The sequence below is a fragment of the Canis aureus genome, chromosome 17 (genome assembly GCF_053574225.1).
Source record: "Canis aureus isolate CA01 chromosome 17, VMU_Caureus_v.1.0, whole genome shotgun sequence".
In the NCBI taxonomy this organism is placed as follows: Eukaryota; Metazoa; Chordata; class Mammalia; order Carnivora; family Canidae; genus Canis; species Canis aureus.
In genome coordinates this window covers 8,357,201-8,378,085 of record NC_135627.1, presented here as the reverse complement: position 1 = coordinate 8,378,085, position 20,885 = coordinate 8,357,201, and the positions used below count along the sequence as shown (strand labels likewise).

Sequence of the window (20,885 nt, the reverse complement as noted above, 5' to 3'; positions counted from 1 at the left end):
TTGAATCATCTACTGATTCTGACCTGCCTATCCCAGTTTCCAAAGTATACATTGAAGCTTCAACAGTGCCTTTCCATTACGAAGAGTACAAGAGTAGGAGCACAAAGCTACCCTGAAGCTGGATGCCCAGTAAGGCTCATGTGAAAACTCACGAGGGTTGTGCAGTCCTCAGGAGCACCCACGTTTCCTCAGCGTGAGTTGGGAGACATCATCGTTGGTTACTCATGTTTTCAGTAATGCAGCAGCTTCCTTGTCTTCAGATAACTAATCAGGTTTCTGCTCTTTTTCAAACCCACTCCGTTGTTAAACAAAGAGGCTACTATGTATTACAGTTTGATAGCTCCAATTTATGTCTTGTATTATATTTCTTAAATTAGATTTATTTAGACTTTGAGCTCAGAGAGAGTCAATTATGATTTAAAGGCCAAATTTAATTTGGTCCTAAAAAGATTTCTTATCTGAAAAAAGAAGCTTATTACGTTTATTATGCTGACCTTTATACTATATGTCTGTGATTTTTATTTCTGTTTATTCCATAGCAAATTTCAGACTCAGGATGTCTTGACACTTTCAAGGAATGTTTGAAGACCATGATTACATTTGTGTATGTGTAAGCGTGTGCTACTTCCATGATGAAATGTGCATTACTTTATATTCATATGGCTTTTGTCTCTTTAATTTTCCTGAAATCCCTAGTCTTATCATGGAGGAGCCTGCCCAGGAGAGTTTTTCCCCAGTATCTATGCTTCATTTGGTTATCTTATTTACCATGATGATGCATTGTCTTTTTTATGCAGATGATATACTGATTTATCTCTTTCAGTGAACTTTTCTGCAGCAATTTCAAAGCTGTCAGACTGGCAGACTAAGATTAAAGACCAAATGGCCCAGCATTTCCACAACAAAGTGCATATAAACACAAGAGCCAGCTAGAGATCTTCCCTTGATTTAACAATCTTTGGCTGCAACTTCTTTTTTATGAGAACAGTCTCTTCTGTAGAAGAAGTGCAAAACCAAGGTCATGGAGGAATGGACTCTAGAGGTATTCCAGGGGGATATTATTCACCAGTTGCTTAACTGTTTCATTTAACTTCTAAGGAACATTGATCAACCATGACCATTGTTCTTTGGGACTGATTTATAAGTACAGGAATAGCCTGAGAGCATCACATTACTAGATTAAATATCAAGGAATGAGTGGGAAAAATGTTAAGAGAGAGAAGAAAAACTAGAACACGCTGTGGCCAGAAATCCTTCCTTTACCATCTTCTGTACATTGGAGTTAGTAAGGGCTTAACTTTTTCTGACTTTTAAAAAGTTCTCATTCTACTCTTTCCCTCCAGGCTATTAAATTCATTCTTATTTCTTTAAATGTCATCAATATTTTCTGATGCTGAAACTTACACCTCCAGTCTTGATGTGTTTTCTGAGATGCTCACTTATATAATGTCTTATTTGAATATTACATATAAATGTCATCACTCTCTGTCATATGATGTGCCACAAACTAGCTTGTGTATTGAGGTCTAGCATTTCTCATCTCCAGTAAAAGTCACACATGGTCAACTAATTGCTCAGCGTGATACCTAGGAATTGTCTTCGACACTTCCCATGTAATTCACTAGCAGGCTGGATTGGGTCCACCTACAAAATATCTCCTGGACATCTGTTTCTCAATGATTTCAATGCTGACCCTCTATTTGATCTATTACCATTTCTTAACTGGTTTATTGGCATCCCATTTCATTCTTCTCTGGCTTCAATCTACTTGCTACATAACAATCAGAAATACATTTTGAAAAGCTGAGACATACTTATTACTTCACTAACTAGTGCTCTATCATCCTGCATAATATTACGCTTAGAACAAAAGCTAATCCCCAGCATAGACTCTGTTCCTGCTAGTGCATTTTAACATGTAATCCTTAGTTTATTTATCTTTAAAATGAGGATGTTGGGGTGCCTGGGTGGCTCAGTCAGTTAAGCATCTGACTTTTTTTTTTAAAGATTTTATTTATTTATTCATGAGAGACACAGAGAAACAGAGAGGCAGAGACACAGGCACAGGGAGAAGCAGGCTCCATGCAAGGAGTCTGATGTGGGACTTGATCCTGGTACTCCAGGATCACACTCTGGGCCGAAGGCAGATGCTCAACCACTGAGCCACTTAGGCATCCCTGACTCTGGTTTTGACACAGGTCCTGATCTAAGGGTTGTGAGATGAAGCCCCACATTGGGCTCTGTGCTCAGCACAGAGTCTGTTTGAGATTCTTGACTCATTCCTCTCCCTCTGCTCCTCTCCTTACTTGCAAGCTCTATTGCATTCTCCCACTAAAGAAAGAAAGAATGCAAGAAAAAAAGAAAAAATGCAAGAAAGAAAGAAAGAAAGAAAGAAGTCTTTTTTAAAAAATGAGGATGTTAATGGTGAAAATACATTCATCATAGAGTTTTTAAGAAAATTACACTAGTTTAAAAAATTACATTAGTTAACTATGTAAGCAATTAGAATGATGTCTCATAGTGAGCACCTTATAAAGATTTGCTATTGTCCTTGACCTGACCTGCCAAGCTTGGATTAATTCTGCCTCTGCCTTTCCTTTGAATCTCACTTTGTATCATTCTTTTGCTCACTAAGATCTAGTCATGTCACCTTGTTTAGTAATTTAATTATGTATTCAATTAACCTCATGATCCAGCTTCTTCTCCATTCTCCTGCTAAGATGTCATGGCTTAAATACAGTCGTAAACATCATACCCTAGATACTAAGTTCTTTCATTTGCTTAGGCTGAGGCAACTGGGTAAGTGGAACTGCCTCTGGCCTTGTGCCAGAACCAGGAAAGTATAAAAGGGAGAAAGAGTTGGGAAGGACCCCTCCACACTCTCTTTCTCACAGTAGCCCATATGCCAGGTTCTATGTCCAGAAAGACAAGACCTCTTGAAGAATTTGTGGCCCATGCAATTTTTTTTAAAAAGATTTTACTTATTTATTTGACAGAAAGAGAGAAAGATAGCACAAGCAGGGGGAGCTGCAGGGAGAGGGAGAGGGCTCTCCTTTCTGAGCAGGCAGCTCAACCTGGGGCTTGATCCCAGCACACTGAATCATGACCTGAGCCAAGGAAGGTCATTAACCGAATGAGCCACCCAGGCATCCCTTGACCATACAAACTTGCCAGGGTCTCATCCCCAGGTCAATGTCAATACAGAAGGTAGAAAAGACAAACAAACATAATAAAACAAAACAAAAAACTACGGGCTCTCATCTCATATAGGTTGTTTCTTCCTTTTGACTTTATGCTGCAGTCAACTTGATTTTCCTTACTCTTTAGAGTAGAAGACTATTCTAGGTAGTTTCTTTTTATATTTACCCAGCATTTTTGAAGTATAGTGAGCTTACTCTATCTTAGCCAACACTGGAAGTTCATGCATCTCATTCTAAAATTCAAGCTCTAAAATTCTAAGATCTATTGACTCTTAGATGCCATGGGGGGCAATGAGGAAGGCTCTGGTCAAGTGGTGTAGGTTTTCAGTGGTAATTTCTTTTGACTCTCAATAATTCCTGAACTACCTTGATGCTGCACATACTTGGTATTCTCAGATGTGGTCTCTGTAATCCCTGATTCCTGAAAGCAGTGATTGGCCTGCACTCCCTCAACTCCTCCAATTGCCCTGTCTTTGGTTCCCTATATTCTGCCTCTAACTAAAACAACCAGAGTAACTTTGGATTTGCCAGTCTTACCCTGGAGCTTATTCTGATTTAGTTTCCAAATGATCTCTAACAAAGAATGTGAGCACACGCTCAGAATCTCACTCAGAATACATGGGACAGACTGTGCTATAATTTGAAAGGCTATAATGCAAAGAATTTTAATGAGGAAGATGGGTAATGAAAAAAATAAAATTTAATGTAAGAATTAGGTTCTCCAGGGAAAGCAACTCCAAGTACCAGATTAACCTCATGACTTTCATTGCAAGTCAGGGTCACTATTCCTAGAGGAAGCCATAAAGGCAGCCCTAGGCTACAGTGAGACAAGCTATCTGATTCCCAAAGAAGCCAAGACTGGGGCAATGATAATAAAATTTATAATGTTTATTGCCTGGGGAAAGATTTTCAAAGATGGCATGAAGCCAAAAATAAATTACTTTTTAAACAAATCCCTGAACCTTTGCTCTCAGTGGCTTCCCTTTCGTGTCTTGTCAAATGTCTCTAGCCTGATAGCCCACTTCATATTGAGATTGGTGCATCTATAATTTATCTTAGGACTAGCAGGGAAAATGTTTTTTCTTACATCCTATTCAGAAATTTTCCTAAGAAACAACAGCGTACCATTAGTAATATCTAGGCCAGAAACTAGTAATGGCTATTACTACATACGTTTATTTCTACCTAGAAATGTCTCACTGAGGAAAATAAAAAGGGGACTGGCTAAACTATTTTAAAATACAGCTATAGTTCTTCTTTCTCTTCTTTTCTAACATGTTTAGCCAATCTATAAATTGTATAACACAACATACACTGAATTAAATACTTATACAGACCAATTATTCCAAGGTATATTTGGTAAGTCCTTTAAAGCTAATTAATTTGAGTTTAATTAATGTCTGATGTATTATGAAATTTTGTTTTATAGTTTCAATATGTGTCTTAAGTCAAATGAGATAAACTGGAAATATAATGCATATGAGTTTGTCATGAAGTAGAATTTAAATTAATACAGAATCTTTTTGCAGGCACACCCTATAAAAGCCAAATTCACATTATTATTCACAAGGAAGTGAATTACTTATAATTCTTAATGGATATGAAATTTTTTTTTAATTTTTTTTATTTTATTTATGATAGTCACAGAGAGAGAAAGAGAGAGAGGCAGAGACATAGGCAGAGGGAGAAGCAGGCTCCATGCACCGGGAGCCTGATGTGGGATTCGATCCCGGGTCTCCAGGATCGCGCCCTGGGCCAAAGGCAGGCGCCAAACCGCTGCGCCACCCAGGGATCCCTTAATGGATATGAAATTAATGACCCAGTACTGTTAAGACTATATCAGTTGCCAAAAAGAAAAAAAAAAGATGCAAAACAAAAACCATGCCAATACCCAATCATCCAGATTAAGTAGAATTTCATTCAGGAAAGACCAAAAAAGATGCAATCCACTGACAAATTATGTCTGAAAATATAAATAAATTGCACTTTTCATTTGAGCTACACATGGCTATCTCCTATTGCAGGTGTTTTCAGAATCTCCATTGTCTCTGCTATAAATAGAATATGATTATGTGGGGCAAAAAAGAAACGTATACAATACTTTCCAAGTTTTGAGAAAAAAATATTTCCTACCAACAAGCCTATGTTATTCAAATTATTAATTAAGACTGAAGGGAGAATATAGCCATTTTCAAACCTTCAGAGATGTGTAAAATTTGTGCTCTATTAACCCTTCCTTTGAAAGCCACCTAAAGGTAAAACTCTAGCAAAATGAGAGACAAAATAGCAAAGAAAGTCTGATGACTCAGGAGATCATTGAAGGTAGGTCTGCAGAAAAAATCTTTCTGCTTAGAGCAGAAAAGCAATAGTCTATGGAATAAAATAATAATGACCGGAAAACTGCATGGTATAGTGGTCTCCCCTTATCAGCAGATTCACTTCTTGCAGTTTCAGTTATTCAAGGTCAGATTAGAAGCAGATGATCCTCCTTTGACGTAACACCAGAAGGTCAGCAGTAGCTTAGTGCTACGTCACAATGCCTACATTATTCACCTCACTTCATCTTAGCACATAGATATTTTATCATCTCACATAATCACTAGAAGGGTGAGTACAGCTCAAGTCATATTTTAAGAAGGAGAGAAATCACATTCACATAACTTTTATTACAGTACATTGTTGTAATTGTTCGATTTTATTAATAGTTATTGTTAATCTCTTTCCATGCCTAATTAATTAATGCAATTTCAGCATATGTATGTATGTATAGGAAAAAGCCCAATGCATATAGAATTCAGTACTATCTGAAGTTTTGGGCATCCACTGGGGGATCTTGGAACATATTCCCCATGCATAAGATGAGACTATTGTATCCCATCTAAAATTGATATAAAAAAATAAAATAAAAAATAAAAAAAATAAAATTGATATAGCACAGTCCATAAAAATAAACCAGGAAATTGTAAGCACTTAAACAAAAATGATACTAAGTAAATAAATAAGCAACTATAAACCTCAAGATAAACTTCAATTCATCAGTTGTGATCAAATAAAAGGCTCTACGAAGGTTATGATATAACTTTAAATAAAACTTAAAACTTCATTTTGAGAGTCCCTAGATGGTTCAGTTGGTTAAGAATCAGTCTTTAGCTCAGGTCATGATCCCAGGGTCCTGAGATCAAGACCCACATCAGGCTTCCTGCTCAGTGGGGACTCTGTTTCTCCCTTTTCCCCTTTCTCATTGTGCTCTATCTCTCTCTCAACTAAATAAATAAAATCTTAAAAAACAAAAACCGTCATTTTGAGCAACTCATAGACTATTATTATGAGACTCAATTTACCTTGACCATGTAGCATTATCTTAAAAAGTAGCCAGTGTTTAAGAATGAAATGTATAATACATTTGCTAGCACTAGCCTGTAGTTTCCTTATCATTTGTTAATTCCCAATTAAATTTACCAAAGTATCTTCTCCAAAAAACAATTATTTAATCTCAATTTCCCAAACTTTGATCCCCAACTCCTATAAGAAATTCCTCCTTGGCCTCTATTTAAGTAAGAAGGCAGGTGCTATCCAGAGAAAGCTGCCTGAGTTTCCTTCCACTGTCTCAGAAGGTCTGCTCACCTTGCCACCATTCTTTCTTTTCTTTCTCAGCTGCTCTGTTCCTCTCCAAGACTACTTCATATATGAGTACCATTGTTGGATCTCAACCACCAGCGTCCTTCTAAACGTAATTCCCTCTGTTTGGTCTTCAGTCCTGGTCGGTGCTCTCTCTCTTCCTGCCCACTAACATGCTCCAATACCATTGATCAGATTCACATTTTTCAGATAGCTTACCCTTCTTGCTTTTTCCCTGACCTACCCAATCTTATAATAAGGACAGCACACACTTGCTGTATATATTCTCTTACCTTTTTAACTCATTTGATAACCTTTTAACATTTGACATTGATCACCACTGACCTCAAAAAATTAATTTTTATGTGTTAATAATAGCCTTACAAATACCACATTAAAAGTAATTTCTCTGAGTCTTACTCAGTTACTCCCTTAATTTATCAGTTTTGATTAGTCAATCATGAGTGAAATTCTCTTTTGATGCTGTATCACCAATTTATCCTTGTGACATTCTGAACATGGCTTCTCTATACCAATGTTCACTCTTCTTACTCTTCTTCAACCCTAAATGACATCATATCATAAGTTTCTTTGCCATATTTTGTCCTTGTATCTATGATCTCTCTTTTTCTCTCTACAAAGCTCTATCTTTACTTATGCTTCTGTAGTTCTAGCACTGCACTAGAAAGCAGAAACATATTTTAACTCACCATATCTAGTATTTAACTCATTACATTCCACCACCAGACCAATTTCTCCTGTTGACTCTTTATATCTGGTTACTCTTTCTATCAACTAAGCTTAAGACATCAAGGGGCCTATTGTCTCTTCGCAGTCCTCCTCTTGCAAACATGCACCTATTTGATCAGTTGATTAAAGATCATTATTCATGTCCTCACATGATCCTTAGGCATTGATCTTCTGTTTTTGTTCCCATTGTCTCCATTGTCAGCTCCCACATTGTTTTTCTTTTAATTTTCCACCCATATTCATCATTCAATCCTAGTTCTTAGAGCAATCCAGACTGATATAGGATATGTTTTAAGACCTTTAGCCTCATAATCTGACAAGATTTGAACATCATTCATGAAGCCCATAATTTATGGCAGATACTGGAGCTAGAAGCCACTCTATCTTTCTGGGATCCATTCACAGATTTGCAGATAATATTTTTTCCTCTTTCTAGCTCATGGAAAAGTCTCAGTCACACATGGCAGATTGAGTCAAATCTGGCTCAGTCCCCTGGATTTGGTTTCAGATTAGCTAACATCTCCTTACTCTCTTCTTAGATTGTCAAGCATTCCCCTTGGGATCCCACACTAAACCACAGCTCACATCTGAGACACTTTTCTATTCAAAATCCTTAGGTATGTAATCTACTTCTTACCTCTTCATCCTCAGGCAAAAGACCTGCTATAGTTGTAGAGTGTCTTTGAAAGGACTGCTATTCAATAGGTTTCTGATTTTAATCCACAATATGGGTTTTCTAGTGCTGTTCAGATTAGTTGTGTCACTCAGTACTATAGTGCACCCGTCATGTCTGAGATCTCTCTACAAAGCAATAGTTATTTAATTTAATATTCTTTATTATTGTTACTTTAACTGTCTTTGCATATCACAATTTTATTAAGTTGGTTTTCCTAAGATTAGGGAGTGTACATTTATATAAATTACATTTCCTTTATTGGTATAGCAATTTAACATATATTTATTAATTTAAAATCCTCAAACTATTCCTAAGTTCTCTTTCTCAAAGGCCTTTAATGGCTCCCCATTTTCTTGAAAAATAAAATTCGAAACCTGTTTGTTTCAAAGTATCTTAACTATGTTACTATCTTTCCATGCAACCCATGTTTTAGACAAAAGTACATTTCTCAACTTTCTTTTTTTTTTTTTTTTTTTTTCATTTCTCAACTTTCTGTAGTAATTCTACACATCAATTTATGGCATTTCTTCCACTAGAGTTGCCTTCCTCCATCATCTGTATAAAAACCATATCCTGCATTTTCCAGTTGAAGTCTAATTCCAAGAGGAAACTTTACCAGTTTTTGACTATGGGAATAAAGAAAACCATTCACTTTCTAAAGATTTTATTTCCCTGCTTTCTAATCCTATAATCTTACTATCTCAGAAAATAGTATAATAATTTATATGAAGTTGCTACTTGTTATGCTTCATGAAAGGTAAATTATTGAAGAATATTACTACATTAATTCTGAATGGATGCCAATTTTTGTCATTTAAGTACAATGAACACACATAGAATTTAATTGTACTTGTATCTTTCAGAAAAGTCTCATTGGTTATTACAGTACTAAACATATCATAGTGATATTGTCTAAGCATTAATAATTTTTTATGATTCATTAAGAACATAGATTTTGATATAATATATCCACTCTCTGATCCTCTCTTTTCCACTATGTTAAATGGAAATATCCAACATAAAGTTAACAAACACACATAAATATGATCACTACAAAAAAGTCCAAGATCTATGTAGGTAATTACCTTGATGCTCTCAATACTACAAAGGCAGGAAATTTAGAAATTATTTCATGCTTTTAATGAAAAAGAATAAAAGATAATGATCCTATTTTAAATTATAGTTAAAGTCACCTCTAAGACATGAGGCAGAATTTTGAATCACACACCAGTTACATACTTGGCTGTATTATGTGCCAAATGAGCTTTCTGAAAATATATGTTAATACTGTATAAAAACAAAGTGATATAAATTTCATATGGGTGGTTTTAAGGTAAAGAAATATAAAATATTTTAAAAGGTAAGAAAATATAAAATATTTAAAAATCACTAATAAAATAAATTCATGGGAATATAAGGAAAAAGAAAAAAAAAGTGGAAAAATAAAGGGAAAAATATTTTCCTTTTATTCAACAAATATAAGTAAATATAAAGGTAGAATGGTTGGCAAGACAGAGACAATTCTTGCTTTTGTAATATTTGCTATTTTAGTAAGAAAAGGCAAATAATAAGATACTAAATAAACATGAAATTTTCCCAGATAGTGATAATTGATCAAAAGAAGACAAAACAGCCTGCCTAGTGAGAGAGTGGACAGGCAAAGGAGAGGGACTCTAACTGAGTGTCATAGTCCTTCCAACAGGACACTGGAGCAGAAAATAAAATGCCAAAAGACAATTAAGAGATTTCAGGCTATACCTAATGCAAATGCCTTCAGGTGGAAATGAGAGTTGATTTCTAAAGGAAATAGAAAGAAACTAATATATTTTTATAAAAATGAAGGAGAGAAAATGGCACGAAATTGAATCGGAAAGGAATGAGCTCATGTAGAGTCTTATAGGCTGTGTTAGGGTGTTTCAGCTTTGTTCTAATGTTTTATTAAGATACTGTTGTCCTTAAGCTAAAAATAATATTTGTCTAGCCTTTGACCACCACAGCCTATTTCCACATAATATAAAACAAATGTATCCTGAGAAACACAGATATCTTCTTACTCTTAACTCATTATAACTTAAAGAGCAAAAATACATATATATACATATATATGTATATATATGTATATATATGAAAAAATATATATAATTTATTTTATTGGGTTTTTTGCATTCTATTGAATCAAACACTGTCTAAAATTTTAATTATACTTACATCTTAACAATATTTACTTTAGAAAACAGGTGGGGATATTTTCATAGATGGCTAATGTTATTGAACAAACCATCGTGTTTGTTAAATTGACTGTGTCATACTCATAACTACTTAGGTAAATCGTGTTTGGGAACCAAATGGAAAGTGTCAGGTAGTGATGCAGAGATTTCCATTTTCCTCCAAGATGTGACCTCTAGTACCATTGATGGAAAGTAAGAATAGGATTGCATCTGCCCATGCCAATCAGTGTGAACATAACTTAATTTGTTGACCTGGAATTTTTCTCCTCAGTTGCTGAAACTTTAAAAACATAAACACTAAGGAGTTAGATTTACAGTGAATAAAAATTCTGGTGCACTACTGCTTTTCCTCATATGAGAGAATAAAATAAAACAGCCACCTTATATACATCTGCCATTCCTTAGCACCTCTCTTTAAGCTATTATGCACATGGCCAAGGGTTGGTCTCCCTTGAGGATTTCCCTGGCAAACAAGAGACAGACTATGTTATCTATACCAAACATGGTGATCACATCTTTTTCATCTTTTTATCTTTATGATAAAAAAGACATATTTTTATCATAAAATAATATATACTTGCAAAAAATAACAGTTTTAGTGTTGTTATATCACTCTGAAATATTAGGACTTTTCTAAACTGGACAAAGAAAGATACAGATAAATGATCTTGTTCAACTTTAGTGCTAAAGAAAATGAAATCAAATAACTTCTTAATATGCTATTTGTTTATCTGTGTCATCGCATTTGACATCATGATTTATTAATTCACTCAGACCAAATCCAGCATATTTGATATGTTACCTAGGATTAGGGACTTCAGACCACTAGTGGTCTGGTATATTTCTTCTTTGGCATTTTATTAAAAAATAAGGTTTGCAATGTTAAATAACTGTGTTGTGCAAATTTTAATGTGGGTATTCTAAATCACAAGGTATAAGGACATTGAATGATTGCTTGTGTAGTTATTTTACTTCATTGTTTAAAGACATTCGTATTGGTCAGAAGAGGTAGGTTTGTGGTAAGAAAAGAGAATAGCTCAGACCTAAAACATCCTAAAGACCTAGCACCCCAGTGCTCCCTCCCACGAGATAATTGTAACGGGTTGGGTAGTGTGTTTTGCCTTATAGTCATCCTCACTCAGATACCCACACCAGGGAAGCTCTGTCTCTGTGATTCTATGATCACCCTGGACAGAGAAAGGCATTATGGAATTTGCATCTTGGCCTTGGAAGGTCTTTCCCAGAAATGATGCGTGCCATTTCTGCTCTTATCCTTTGGCCAAAAAAAGGTATATGGCCACACTTAACTTCAAGGAAATGGGGACTTGCAGAGGGTAAAACCAGATATATTTGATGAGCAATGCTGATGACCACCACAATTTCTGCTTTCCCCTTGTTGAATCTCAAGAAAATATACAAAAGCCTATTGTCTAAAAACTTGTTATTAATTTATCTTCAAACCACATTTCTAGCCTCATCTCCATCTTGCTCCCCATACCCTGTGGGCATTATGTCAAAATTCCCATTGTTCTCTCAACATATCATTTTTGCATTTTGTCGTCATGATTTTTCACATGGTTTTTATGTCTGACATTTCCTTCTTTTCCTCTTTTTTCTAATTTTCTTAGAATTATTCTTTAAGACATATGCCAAATTTCAATTCTTCTGAGAATCGTTCTTAACTTCTCCAACTCAACTAATTTGCTTTATTTTGAGTCATTGACTATGTTATAAATATATAGTTGTTTTAGGGTCTTTTATGTAGACTTTAGGTTCTATGACATCAATTAAATTGTTAATATTAATCAATAACATTAGAAAATATTTTTAAAGATTTTATTTATTATTTATTTATTTATTTATTTATTTATTTATTTATTTAATTCTTGAGAGACACGGGAGACAAAAAGAGACATGGGCAGAGGGAGAAGCAGACTCCCCACAGGGATTCTGATGTGGGACTCGATCCCAGGACTCCAGGATCATGACCTGAGCCGAAGGCAGATGTTCAACCATTGAGCAACCCAGGCATCCCTTATAACATGGTTTTACTTGACTTCATCTTTCCATTACCTATGATCAAAGGACACAAAGCTCTACTGGCCTAGGATATTTAACTATAGGTTAGATATTAACAAAATCCTACCCACAGGTCAAATCCACCAAGCTTCCTGTTTAAGATAGTTTTATTAGGATGCAGACATATTTGTTTATGCATTATGTATGGTTGCTTTTGGGCTATCATAGAAGAATTGAGAAATTATAACAGAGATTGTATTTGCAAAGTCTAAAGTATTTACTATCTAACTGCAATGGCCTGAATGTTTATTCTCTACCCCCAAATTCATATATTAAAGTCTTAACATCCAAGATGATGGCTTTAGGAGAAGGGGCATTTGGGAGGTGATTAGGTCACAGAGTTGGAGTACTCATGAATGAGATTCATAACTTATAAAAGGGACCACAGATAGCTCTTGCCCTCTTTCCATCAAGTGAAGACACAATAAGAGGGCAACCTGTAACCAGAAGAAGATCCTCTCCAGAAACCAACTTTGCCAGCACCTTGGTCTCAAACTTCCAGTCTCCAGGTCTGAGAGAAGTAGAGTTTTGCTAATTACAAGCCCTATATGGTATTTTATTATAGCGTCCTGAGCAAACTCTTAAGGACAGTTCCCCTTTATAGGAACTTTGCAGATCCCTAATCTAAAGATTTTATTAACTTATTTATTTGAGAGAGAATGAGTGAAAGAGAGAGCATAAGCCAGGAAGAAGGGTAGAGGGAGAAGACTCCTCACTGAGCAGGGAGCCCTCTGTGGGGCTCAATCCCAAGACCATGGAATCATGACCTGAGTTGAAGGCGGATGCTTAACTGACCGAGCCATCCAGGTTGCCCTTGCCAACCCTTAATCTAAATAAAACTGTGACCTTCATTTCCCTCAAAGGAAGGAAGAAATTTGGTATTTTCCAAACAACTTTTTCTATTAGGCATCATGCTATACTCTTTATTATTGTTATTTCCTTTAACTCTCAAAATAGACGTGTATTGGTACATCATCTCCTTTTTTTCTGCATGAAAACATTATAGCTGAATTAGAGTAAACTCTCCCAGTCATGTGGATAGGCTTGGAATTAAAAGTTTTCACTGACGAGACTTCATGTTTGTCCACTATGTTATTTCATTTCTGGAGTTCTACATGGAGGAGTCTGATTATGGTAATTATTTAATTGAATCAATTATACATATTGAGGTGTGTATGAAGAACAAGCAATGTTCTGAATATCATGAGACACAAAGGAGGGAAAGAACTGAATTCTTCAGTGAAAAATTCTCCCTCACAGCTGAATTCCCCATTTTATTATTGTCATAATTCTCCATAACATGGAACATTATACCTGTCACATATCTTGGACCCATACCCATCCATTGCTCCTACTTTCTACAACCAAGCATTTTTGTTTATACCCATTTTACATACTGCCTGAACTATTGCAACCACCTCCTCATTTTTTCTGCCTCAAGTCTCTTTAGTTTCCAATTAAAGATTAACCTTGGCATTCACTCCTTCTCCTTTCTTAAATGATAACTTTAAATTGCAATCTCATTTTAAAAAATCAATCTTCTCATGCAAAAATCATTGGAATAATGCCAATCTAATTCATTGGGCAAATTTTTGCTTTTGGTTTTGGTTTTAGTCTGTCTTTTTTCTCCTTCTTTCTTCTTCTTTTTTCTTTCTTTCTTTCTTTTTTTCTTTCTTTCTTTCTTTCTTTCTTTCTTTCTTTCTTCTTTCTTTTTCTTTCTTTTTCTTCTTCTTCTTCTTCTTCTTCTTCTTCTTCTTCTTTCTTCTTCTTCTTCTTCTTCTTCTTCTTCTTCTTCTTCTTCTTCTCCTCCTCCTCCTCCTCCTCCTCCTCTTCTTCTTTTTTTTTTTAACCTGGCATGACATCCTAAACCAAGTGGGTGGTAAGCTATTGGTCAAAAACAATGGGGCAGCCCTGGTGGCCCAGTGGTTTAGTGCCGCCCTCAGCCGGGGTGTGATCCTGGAGACCTGGGATTGAGTCCTGCATCGGGCTCCCTGCATGGAGCCTGCTTCTGCCTCTGCTGTGTCTCTGCCTCTCTCTCTCTCTCTGTGTCTCTCATGAATAAATAAATAAAATCTAAAAAAAAAAAAAAATGAATGGTCTCTAGGATCACATTTCATCCATTGCTCTATTCATCTGGATTTTGTTTTGCTTCAGTGTTCTTATGTCTACTCCTTACCTTTCCTTCAAGTTTGTAATAAAGCTAATGTTTTCTCCCAAATGTTTCTCTAATGTCCATGGTACAGATACCAACTTCTGTAAAACCATTTATATCTCAAATGACAATGATTACATCTTGCTCATTAATGGAGTGACTTGTATAATTGCCAGATTCCTTTATAGATTAGTTTGGGCTAATGTACCAAATGTAGATTTTTAGGCCACATTCCAACTTTTTCACTTACTTCTCATTACCATATGAACTTGAGCCAATTATCTTACTGCGATCAGTTTCTTCATTTGTATAATTGGAGTTATAATACTTTTTTAAGATTGCAATAAAGATAAAAATGTATATAATAACATAGCTGATACATCTCTCATGTATCTATCTCTATTATCCATCTATCTATTATCTATCATCTATCTATCTATCATCCATCATTCTACCTTAATTTAGAACAAAGCAAAATTACTTGATGCATAAAAAGATAGCCCTGTCTCTGAAATAGCAGTAATGTGAATAGGAGTCATAAACTTTACAAATTAAATGTGCTGCTTCTTGCCCTGAAGCTCACAAATAATGAGAATATTATTAAAAGATGACTATAAAAGAGAACATACATAAGAGTCCATTATTTCTCAAATGGATATTTTTTCCTAGTGGCATTTTGTTTGGAAATTGGTCTTTATTAACCCAACCCATGTGAGTCAGTGTAAATTCCTTCTTGTATTGAAATGAGTGAATGAAAAGATGGAAATACAGGGATATAGAATGATCACGAAGCCAGTTTTGTTTAGTTTTTGAATACAGATTAACCATTTTGGTTACTGGCCAGTGTAGCTTCAATGGTCAGCAAGTTCAAAAACAAAATATGAACACCAGGGTCTTGATCCTTTGCTATGTTAATAATGTTGAGTTTCCTTAGAGGATTGGCCAACAATGTCTTAGCAACTAAAAAGATATTTTAGCTTTGATAAGAAAACTCAAAAGGCAAGAAAGAAATGAGAGCAGTTGTTTATCCCAGAAATTACTAACTAGAAATGAAACTCACACAAGTACTATTTGCTTAGCTGATAATAGCAAAAAAAAAAAAAAAAAAAAGGAATAAAAGATAAAGAAGGTCTTCCCAGCAGGAGACCTGCAAAAGTATGGGCAAATAAAAATGTGTAACGAGATCACATGTTGGCAGAAAAAAAAGGAAAAAAGGAGAAAAAACAGAAAAAACAAAAACTTTGATTAGAATATTGTTAGGTGATAGATTGCTGATTGAATCATGAAAGTTACAGTTAACAAATGAAAGTAACAAATTCAACTATCTATGTAATGGGCAGGATACTATAAATGACAAGAATTTTTAGGGAAAGAACTTGAATTATGTTTACATAATAAAAGTTAAATACTTTACAAACGTCCCATTAATAATAGTCATATTAAGTTTGTCTCTATCCACATACAAGTTTCAAAAGTTGAACATGACATGAACTTCTCTTTTGCCACAATACTTGTATGGAATTGCTTTTTAAAATATCAATGTAAAAGCATTGATTTTGTATTCAGTTGGTTTTTTTTTTCCTCTCTTGATAGCTTTCCCTTTGTTAGACTTTAAGTCTACAATTTGCAAAATCAATAAAAACACAGCTTTCCCCAAGAAAGAAAAGTCCTCCCGAGGTTTACCTGAGAGTGTCTCGGGCATGATTTCTGTGACCTTGAACTATTTGTAAAGTACCAGTGGTGACTTTTCAGAGTGTCACATCAAAATTGGTTTTCCGTCTCCAAGGAAGGTTCAGCATGTAATGTCAGTAACAGCTGGGGTAAAAGCAACAATTATATGTCAGCTCTGCTTTCTTTTCAAAGAGAGCATTTTCCCAGGCTGACACATTGCTGGGGAGAAAAAGGACACACACAAAAGTTTGTTTTCATTTTCAATTATTTTTGGAGCTATGAAGCCTATGACGTGCCAATAATAGTAAACAAAAAAATTGACACCAGTGACCGTAAGACGTGGAAGCTACTGTGGTTAGTACACATTTGGGTTGGCCTCTTGCAATTTTATGAGTTTGGAGAAGAGGAAGGAAAGAAACCCAGAAAGCCATACCCATTTAATAAGATTTTTCTAGCTATAAAAATACACACTCCCCCATGCCTTTGAAACTCCCACCGCTTAAGGAATATAGAAATAATTGCTCAGCATGAACTCATTGCAAAACAGTTTAAGATTGACTTAAGCAAGTATCCTCACCCTTTATGAAGCCTAAGGCAGCACCATTGTTCACACATTATAGGACCTTATTTGTGCTGTTTGAGAACTAGCCCTAAAAAGATCACTGTAAAAGGAAAATGCTGAAAGTCAGCTACAACTAATTAATGTTTAATCTACACTTTATAAAATGTAAAAAAAGAAAACTGTTTCATTTATTGAAAACAGTTGTGTGGGCTCTCTGGCAGAAGGAACTGCTATGTTATGTTATGAAATAATCAGAGGAAAAACCCTCTAATGCGCTTTTCATAACACTTAAAGGAGGTATTCTAATATCGCAGAAACCTTGGGGGAAGGTTGCAGACAAAAAGCAACATAATTAAATTTCAGTTAAAGGCCTGCCAGAAAGGGATTAAATCAATGGTCCTGTTATTCTTGGTAGACCTCACTGTAGGGTGCTCAACCAATAGGGTAAACACTATGCATGAGACGCTGTCTTGCTTGAGGTTTTGCTTGATCAGGATTTTCAACTATTTATTTTTAAAACTCCATATAGATTTTTAAACATAAGAGTGAAATGCTCTTGTTTTACTGATGAAAATTCAGTGATGTTTTAGCTGACTGCCACTGATTTGCATGTGCCTTGTCTTATACATCAAAAAGTGAAGCTGCTAGGGAGAAGAAAACATTTAAATTCTAATCATCCTTGCTTTAGGACTTATTTCAGGCTGTCATTTATACTGGGCCAAATCCAGGTTGATTTGTTTGTTGGGTTTTAATATTTTCCATTTGAGCACTTTGCCCCCAGCATTAATTCCATCTTTTCAAATAAGGAGGAATAGGTGAGCTTAAAACCCGATGAGGTGCCCAGCAGGAGACCTGCGTAAGTATGGGCAAATAAAAATGTGTAGCAAGATCATATGTTGGCAGACCATTAGGACAGATGGCTACAGATCTTTCCTCTCCTTCTGTACATTGGAAAACAAACAAATAACAAACACCATGAACCTGTAGGGTATTATGCTAAGGGAAATAAACCAGTATAGAAGCACAAATACTGCAAGACTCTAGTAATATGAGGTATCAAAAAAGCCAATCTAGAATAGAAGCATAAAGTAGAATAGTTGTTGCCAGGGGCTGGGGCTGGGGCAGGGGGTGGAGAGAGGAGGGGGAAAAGGGGGAGTTGTTCAATGGATATAGAGTTTCTGTTATGCAAGATGAATAAATTCTGGAGATCCGCCATACAATATTGTGATTATAGTGAACAATATTGCATTGTTCACTTAGGATTTTGTTAAGAAGGTAGATCTCATATGAAGTGTTCTTTCCACAATTAAAAAAAAGAAAAGTGGGAAAAGAAAAGAACCACGTTCTTCCTGAGAATTCAGGGATGCAAGAAACAGTGCCCTTGACCGGACAGGCCATGAGTAATTGGACATGAGGCCCTTAAGCTGTGGATGTACTCTGGGTGGGTGGAAGGAGAAGGGTTAATAGGATACAATCATAAAAAGTGCTATGTTTATTTGGATAGAGCATTTGAAGAGAAAACTAGTTGGAAAATTTTTCTTTGCTTGCCCAAAGCCATGGAGCTCTAAAAATTCGGCCATTTCAGCTGCAGACAGGAATTCATGGAAATTTTGAGCCAGACATTTTTCTTGAGGGCATTTACAAAACATCCCCAGCAGTGTACACATTTAAAGATACTCAAGCAAAAGGAAAGAGAAGTAAATGTCACTACACATTGCAAATACTGCTGATGAAGTCTATGTGCATTCAAAATTTAACTTGGGAGCATTTTAGCTATTGGGTCTGAGAATGCTTGCAAATAATGTATTAGCTCTGAGCCAAGAAAATGTCTGGACGTTAAGGGAGGAGATTGAACCAATGAGTGACATAGGAGCAGATGGGAGAGGCCAGAACCAGATGAAAATAGAAGAGGGCCAATCTGGGCCCAAATTCCTCATCACACTTGCCTAAAGATGTTACCAATCCAGTGGTGGACTTGATATTTAATCTCAGGCACATAAAGTAGCAATATACATACAATTTGCATTATAAAAATGATATATACGCACACATACACACAAATAAGATATGCGATCTTATATGTTTTGTGTTCCTACATATAAACACATAAAGATATCCTTTAAGGTATCCTTAGTTAATCTGTTGCATGAATTATTTTAGATTATGTAAGTTATCCAGATATTTTTAATGGAGCATCTCCCAAACCTTACCTGTAATCACAGCCCACAGGCCAAAAATATGCAACCTAGGTAAACCTGGCTCTTGGGGAGTGTTGTCCACAGTGAGTGACCTTGACACTGAAGCCTGGTTTTCCAACTGTCTTTAGACACTGCTACTTGTGTGCCTGCATGACATTGGGAGTCCACACTCATATTCATAGCCCACTCAACTTCTTTGCTCTAAGCTCTGTGCATGTGCCAGTAATAATCCTTAAGGAATAATTCCCTCTACTTTACCTAAATAAGTTAAAATCTACAGCAAAATAGGAAATGTTCGAAAATAACATTAGCTCTAACCTTTTACCTTTCTTTCTTTTCCTTCCTTCATTCTTTCCTTCCTTTCTGTCTCTCTTTCTCTTTCTTTCTGGAGTAGAAAACAAAAGGAATCAGTGCATACTACACAGAAAAGGAGGAAAAGTCTATTCATCTGTACTTAGATGAGTTATTAAAGCCACTAACCTAACACCCTGAAAAGTGACACCACAGCTCATGTAAGATCCGAGAGGTTTGGCATAGGTTAATTTGCATGCATGAAACAGTCAAATCTCAGACATCTTTGTCACAATAACATTGCCACAGAAATAAGGCGTGGGTTTGTATCTCATTGCCCACCTGCTCAGGTCTGCAGATAATTTATGATAGCATCTGATTTTCACATATTCATGGAACCTGATATTAATTCAATAAATAATCCACTAAATGATTTGTGCACTTGAGGTGTGGCAACCATCACCCCCAAGTGTTTCACATATCTTGTCTCTTATTTTCGCAATGATCCTATGAGGTCAGAAGTATTTGTTTCTTCATTTTGAAGATGAAGGAGCTGAAGCTTCAAGAGATTGAGTACATTGTCACAAAGCTACTAACAGTAGTGCCAGAACAAAATATGCTTGTCTGACTCCAGAGTCTGGACTGTTAAATGCTATATTATTTGCTTCATTTTTGTGCAACAATGTTATGAGATTTAAATAAGGGATACAAAGTGAGTTTTATAAATGTTGGATGTGATTCTGTGTACCCTCCAAGATAATGGATAAAGATAAAAACATTTCTCTGGAATTTCTCATTAAATTTGGGTAAAAATAAAGGTATTTTAGTTCTAGGTTTGATTCGGCAAACAGATCAATAGGATTATTTCATAATGAGGCACATTAAACAACTTTGACATAAATACAACAATATCCTCATAAAATTTTTGGTCAAGTGTGTTGGGACTACTTTGGTGTTAGATTCTTTCAGATTCAAGTTCCTTCAGAATCATATTTTTTTTTTTGAGAGAGAGAGAGAGGGAGAGAGAGAGAGAGAGAGAGAGAGAGAGAGAGCATGTGCCCAAGTGGTAGGGAGAGGCAGAAAGAGAGAGAAGCATATTTCATGCTAAGCGGGAGCTGGACTCGGGGCTCAATTCCAGGACTCTGAAATCATGACCTGAGCTGAAGGCAGATGCTCAACTGACTGAGCCACCCTGGTGCCCCCAAATCAGATCATCTTGATATTTATTGAATATCTACAATGCACAGGCATATGCTAGATTCTTAAAGATTAAAAAGAATCATAAAAAAATGTACATCTGATGAAAGACGTGTTTTGAATATATGAGGAACATTTCATCTTAATAATAAGGCAAACTATCTGATAAATGTTCGGGTTAAACACTTTGCCAAAGAAATTACACAAATGGCACATACACATATGAAAAGATCTTCAATATCTCTAGTGATATGAAAGATTAA

At 35.7% G+C, this 20,885-nt stretch overlaps 1 long non-coding RNA gene across 1 annotated transcript in view; it reads left to right on the top strand.

Moving 5' to 3' along the window:
• The first annotated feature begins 6,853 nt into the window (after positions 1–6,853).
• The window catches only part of LOC144287431 (uncharacterized), a 34,854-nt gene continuing 20,822 nt past the window's right edge, over positions 6,854–20,885 (top strand). The window contains exons 1-2 of the long non-coding RNA XR_013355237.1: positions 6,854–6,930; positions 8,108–8,185. This is a non-coding gene — a long non-coding RNA (uncharacterized LOC144287431). The remainder of the gene's footprint in view (positions 6,931–8,107; positions 8,186–20,885) is intronic.